Here is a 6,655-nt window from a genome sequence, read left to right on the forward strand (position 1 = left end):
TATAGAGTGAGCTACTATACAGGCAAAAGGGTCACATGAATATGGAACTTATGGGAGAGGTCTAGGAGTGGGCAAAGACTTGAGAATCATTCACACACAGGTGGTGGTAAATAAAGGTCATCAGTAACACTGGAGTTGTAGGAGCCAGGAGCCTCAGCACAATGAGTTGAGAAGTAAATGGCAGGTACAGGGGTCATCAAAACTTTGGACTTCAGTGCAAACAACTGAAATGTGGGGGAAATGTGAACCTTACATGGATTTTTAGTTAGCAGTAAGAAAACTAGGAATCTAGAATATAGTCAATAATGCCTTAAAAACCATGTTAGTGGACTTTAAGTTTCAAAGATTCACTCCTCCTTGCTATCACTACTACAAAGGATGAAGAAAAGATTGCAGGAATTAAGCCAAAAGAGAACTCAAAGAACTGAATGTATTGTTAGGACAAGAGTACCTTCAATGTGTTGGACTCTCTAGGAAAATGGAGAAAGTGATGAGCCTTCTTCTTATCCACCCAGTCTTAAATAAATATAACCAGGTTTACAGGGCATGGGCGACCTGACCTATGTTCCCAGGAAGCAGGGGAACTGAAAGTTAAAATCAAAACATGGAACTGCCTCTAGAAGGCAGGTTTCTTCTGCCTGGAAGTGCACTCAGTGTCTGGAAGCAGGAAAGAGGAAGAAAAAGCCCTTTGTGGGGATCTATGAGGGTAAAGTACGCAATGAAAGAGACAGGGCAGGGCCTGTCTATCACCTTCAAAGTCAATGAACTCTCACTAGGAGAACCTCGACCCAAAGAATCAAGGATGTGGGGTTCCCAGTAATTAAGTTAGCTGCAATTCTTCTTCTCAGTGGGCTGAGAGAGAAAGGATTCACACCCACCCTGCTCCCCATGGAGAGAGAAGTAAAATCACCTTTCTCTATAGAAACATGTAAAGAAGAACAGGAAGTTCCTCTCCTAAACTGACCAGGGGACATTACACAATAGAAAGCTGTCATGTGAGAATGAATGAAGCAGGAGGAAAGTGTGCCTTAAATGTGTCAAAGTGGATATCATTTGGAAGAAAAAAAAAAATCAGCACATCTTTGCATAGCCCATGATGAAAAACAGGGTCAACAGAAGAAATTAGAGTTAGTGAGCTGCCCACTCAGGACCACGGGAGGTCCCAGGATGCACAGTCCCAGGCAAATCAGAATGGTTGCTCAACAGTGTGACAGATTTCAGTCCATGAAAGAAAGAAGAGTCAGAGCTGTCCAAAACCAGCTAACAACTTCACTACCATTGGAGATGCTTAGAAATAGGTGAACCTCAGCCAGAGGCTGCCAGCAAGGGAGGTGGTGACTAATGATCTTCAAAACCAGACTACCCATGAAATACAGCACTTCATACGTACGAGCCATATGAAACGAGAAGATAAATTCTGTGAGCCACCAAGGAAGATTCTTCACTTCCAAACGCGCCTCACACTTTCAGCATTCATAGCTTTTTTCTCACGGTTGATGGCTCACAACTAAAGCCATTACAGAAATCAGTTCTGATGCCCTTCCCCAAGGCCAGCCTCAGGGTCTCAATTAAAGTGGCATAAGTAGGATCAGTTCACAAGAACTGCCCAGAAAGAGGGAGAGTCATCTGGTACCTTAGCCTTTTAAAAACACATATCAGAATAGAAGCATTATCAAAGTGATTATCAGTTTGCTTTGGGCACATGTGTAATAATCTCCCTCTAAGATACTTGTAATTGTGTTGCAGATAAAATAGTCTCTAAAGCAGACTTGACTTTCACTTGCCATAGCAGAACAGGGGTTGAACTGAACGGAGGTTGGGTGGGGGAAGAGTGTTCACTCAAGACTCTCTCCCTTCCTTCTGTCCTAAGGTGAACTAGTGAGGATCTGCTTTATTTTGAGGAAAATGGGGTGGAAAAGACCAAAAAGGATATGGCCCCTGTTACCAAAAACTTTTGAGGAGATGACTAAACTGTACTTGTGTAAGTACACAAGTAAGTCTCTTGTTGGTGACCAACAGTGATTCCTGTCCACTATAAGTCTGTGGACCAAGTGCTGCACTGAGACACAGCTACAAGGGCCAGAGCCTTTGTCTGACTCAGAGAAGAACCAGGGTGAGAGGGGGTTGGTTCCACAGTCATTAGGCCTCGTTACAGTGAGAATGACCATGTTTCCACTTTTCCAGAACAATCCCAATTTATTCCTGCTATCCCTGCATAATTATTAATAGTGCCCCAGTTTGGATGATAAGTTAAACAATCACTTAGGTATTGCTATTGGGCATGGTCAGACTATGGGCTGAAATTGGATAATAAGTCCCGGCCCTTTTTTATGTATTACATTTGCAGTACACACTCCTACTTAGTCCAGGTCTCAAGATTTTTATGCCTCTGTGTATACAGGTATATTTTCATTACCATTAAATTGTGATTAAATAAAATTTATGACCACTCAAAGAATACATATTATGAAATTATAATTCAAAATGTTCCTCAATTATAATGCCTTTGCAGACTTTTGTTCTGTTTTGTTTTCATGTTTGTTTTAACGACCGAAAAATGCAGAATAATACTGGCTGGCAGTTAGTGACTTTAAGTTAGATATTCTTTTTGGCACTGTTGATGCTTTACCTGTCAGACTAGCCAGACACACACTCCCAAAAAACACACAAGCTGGTCTTCCCTGAGAGAACACTAATTTTCATTGTCAGTATGTTTCATAGGATAATGATAATAGTTTAGTGACTAGCCAACAAAAGTCAAATCTGCAAATAAGTGTGACCCAGATACTTAAGATTTCAGAAAAATAGAGACAAAATCTGGACCTTAGCCAGCTGGCCCCAAAACAAGGATGTTTTGTACACTGTAGAGCAGTGTAAGGCTGTTACATTCTTAAACTGGTTCAGAGATGCCCACCAGACACCACCAAACCAGCAACCTGTAATTCATGTTTAGGAAGAAGGAGATTTTATAACTCAGGCTCACTTTGAAAAAGAAGACTAGAAATGTGTCGCCCAAGTGGTATAGGTGCATGGAAAGAAAAGAGGAGAAAGAGAGGAATCCCAGACCCAAAATAAAGCTGGCCCTACATGGGGCTTGGAGCTGACCAAGAATAAAAAGAGCTCATCAGCAAGCCCACCACCTCCTTGATGGAGGGAGGAGGCAGCTTTTGGGGAGTGAACTCATGCTGATTTTAGAGTCAGGCAGACCAGATTCCTCCAGTTAACAAAAGCGTAGCTGTCGTAGAGGAGAGATGTTTCCAACTATAGCATCTTGTCTGTCACTCAACAAATCCTCATTGAGCCTGCAATGTGCCAGGCATTGTTCTAGGTGGAGGCATGAGACACACAGTGAACAAGTCAACAAGTAAATGAACAAGATAGACTCACAGAATAGGTTATGTGAAGAAAATAAAGCAGAGAGATGCCATAGTGCCTCAAAGGGAAAGGGAAGGACTATTTCAGAAGGAGTCAACACAAAAGGTCTCTCTGAAGAAATGTGATTCTGAGTGAAAAGCTGCAGCCATCCTGTGAGCAAGTTCACTGAAGACTGGATAGCATCCATTGGGTTTGACCGCATGGAGCTCCCTGGTAACCTCAGCAAACACACATTCAGTAGAGGAGTGGGGTAGATGCCAAATGAGAATAGGCTGATAAGGTGGGAATAAAGTGAATGTGGGGTGAGGAAGAGGCGATGGAGATTGGGATAGCTGATCACTGCAGAACTGAGATGTCTGGAAAGTAATAAAGTGTATGCAGGTGTGGGAGACTGTTAGCATACACCATCCTGCAACACTGCTGAAAGCCAAAGGAAGGATCCCACTTTCAGAAAAATCCTTGCAAAGTCAGTGAGGACTCATATCCAGAGCACACATGGAAGGGCTGGTTGTTGACAAGGACACTTCCTCTTCCCAAACAGAAAGCTAAGACAGAAGGGACCTAATGCAGAGGTGACTTTACCAGCCCAACAATCAAAAGTTGAAGGAGTTCCCATCTCAGGACCACACTATCATTCTTTTAATGACGTGAGAAATGAGGTTGTCAGAGAGTATGCAAGATGGGAAGGGAAGAATGAAAGTATACAATAGTTCTCTTGAGAATGGCTAAGTTTCCTAGGGAAACACTGTCAGGCAGTGCCAAGGCCTATTTAAGGAACTTAAATAGGATGATGAATTCATTTAATGTAACAATCAGGCAGTCTGGGTATTGATTTTTCTCTAGCCATACACAATTGTTCAGATGTAGGCGCAAAGAAGACAGAGAATGGAGCTTAAACAGCGCTCAAGTTCTTCCAGGTGAAAGTGAGTGTCAGGGAGGTGACTAAGAGAAGTGAGCCCATTCACAAGGACAAAATTATATTTGAATCATAAAAATCTAAGCTGGGCAAAAAGGGAAGGATAGGTGATAGATAATGGAATTGTGCTTTCATAGAGCTGGATCTTAGGGAGGGTAATGGCGTCAGGTTACAGGGCTGCAGTGGGAGAGAGAAATGGATGAGTCAGATTTCAGAGGAAGTGAGAGACACAGGGTGTGTTGTGACAAAGAAGTGAACAAGAGAGAAGAAAGAAGTTGCAGCAGACAAAGCAAAAGAAATAAGACCAAGGAAGAGCCTAATACTAAAAAATACAAAGGCTGTGCACCTAGGGATACGTTCCTGAATGAGAGGTCAGAAGAGTGTCACCTGGTCAGGCATAATGATGAAAGATGTGTATTCTAAAGTCAGACTGCCAGGGTTTAAATCCCAGGTTCCCTATCTTCTCACAGGGGCCCTTTGGCAACAATAGTGGAAACGCCTTGGATGGTAGTAGTGAGCACTTTCCCTACATTTATACCTCACGACAATTCAACTAGTTAGGCATTTTTCTATTCACATGATATAGATGACAAAAGTATTTTGGCCTCTGTAAACCTCACAAAGATATAATAATGTTAGCTCCTACCTCATGTGGTTTTCACGAGTTCTCAGTGAAGCAGTCTATTCAAAATGATTGGCACACTGCCTGGCTCAATAGGAGTGCTCAACACATGTTCACTGTAGCTATGAGGAGCAATGATGTGGGTGTGACTCTGAGAAGCCAGGATACTCACCCCACCTGAAGAACATGGACTGTGAAGCAAAGACACAAACAAAAAAACTATATCAAATTTAAAAAAAAAAATCCTTATACATAAGTGTAAGGTGAGGAAAAGAACTGGAGAAGAGTCAGAGGAAAGGTTAAGATTTCTGGAGAGCTTATTACTCAAGAGAGGCGGTTCAGAGCCCAGAGCAGGAGTGAGAATGAGCTAGAAGGTTGAGTTGGAGGAGAAACATACAGAGGAGTGTGGGCTGGGCTGAGTCCGGCCAGCTCATCACATCCACACTTACCTGACAGGCCAACAGAACATCTTAACCCTTGAGGAAGTTGTGCCTCACTTCAGTGGCCATGAAAGTAGCAGCTGCTCAAAGAGGAAAAGAGCATGGGAAAACAGGAAGCAGGTGGTCCATTTTCAGAAACAGTGAGTACATTTATCTGACCAAGCAAGATTTAGCCTGAGTCAAGCAGATATGTTTTGAGCATCATCTTTATGAGTGGGGCCTGAGATAAATACATTCATGCATTATCATCTCATTTTATTTTCATGACCACAGATCAAATTATATGAATATTTGGAGTCTAAAGAACAGAGTGGAATATTCAGCAGAGTATATCCTCAAAACAACATACACTATCCTTTTTAGATAAGTTAAAGCATATTCAGAAGTAATACTGATTTTGCCTTAAACACTAACTGTATAAATCCACACCCATGTCAGATGTGATTTCTCCATGCAAGAATTTATTGATGCACTGAAAGTCTTGCATTTTAGTTGGTAATAGTTAAAATGAACAGTACAGATTTGTTCCTAGCCCAATCTAAAATGGTTTAAGAACTAGTTGCCCTAAAATCACATAAAACATTAGAACACAAAACCGTGTACTTTGGCAACTTTCTCACAACCAAAATCAAGAGAGAGTATTTCCCCAGATGGGCTCAGAGAAAACATATCCTGGAAGTACAGGTGAAGTAGGAGGAGAAAATGGGACAGGGGAGGAGATAGGAGAGAGAGCGAGGCCACTCAGCAACTGATGAAACTCACTTTTATGTGAACGCCTGTGAGGACTTCTAGAAATTCTTGGCAAGAGGGAACTTATAAGATGCTAGAATTCAGACTAAGCAGGTAAGACAAGAGCCAATGAACCAGATTGCAGGTGGAAATTCTCAACCACAAGAGGAGTGCTTGGGTTAGACTTTAGAGGACTTGCTGGTCTTGCAGTTTATATTTTTAAATTTGTTCTAATTAGTTACACATGACAGTGAATACATTTTGACACATCATATATATTTATGGAGTATAACTTCTCATTCTTCTCATTGTACATGATGTAGAATCACACCTGTAGTGTAGTCATATATACACATAGGGTAATAATGTCCAATTCATTTTACTATCCTTCCTACCCCTATAATCCCTCCTGTCCCTTCACTGTCCTCTGCCTAATTCAAAGTATCTTTATTCTTTCCTGCCTATTCCCTTATTGTGAATTAGCATTTGAATATCAGGGAAAACATTAGGTCTTTGATTTTTTGGTTTGCTTATATTTTTGTTTATATTTTTGTTACTTGTTTCCTTTTGACT

At 41.4% G+C, this 6,655-nt stretch overlaps 1 long non-coding RNA gene across 2 annotated transcripts in view; it reads right to left on the minus strand.

Annotated features, from left to right (window-relative positions):
- LOC306666155 overlaps window positions 1-5,572 on the minus strand; it is a 52,114-nt gene extending 46,542 nt beyond the window's left edge. For both annotated transcript variants that reach the window (XR_013765218.1, XR_013765219.1), the window contains exon 1: window positions 5,363-5,572. This is a non-coding gene — a long non-coding RNA (uncharacterized lncRNA). The remainder of the gene's footprint in view (window positions 1-5,362) is intronic.
- Window positions 5,573-6,655: the final 1,083 nt, after the last annotated feature.

This window comes from Sciurus vulgaris (assembly GCF_902686455.1).
Source record: "Sciurus vulgaris genome assembly, chromosome: 7".
Classification (NCBI taxonomy): Eukaryota; Metazoa; Chordata; class Mammalia; order Rodentia; family Sciuridae; genus Sciurus; species Sciurus vulgaris.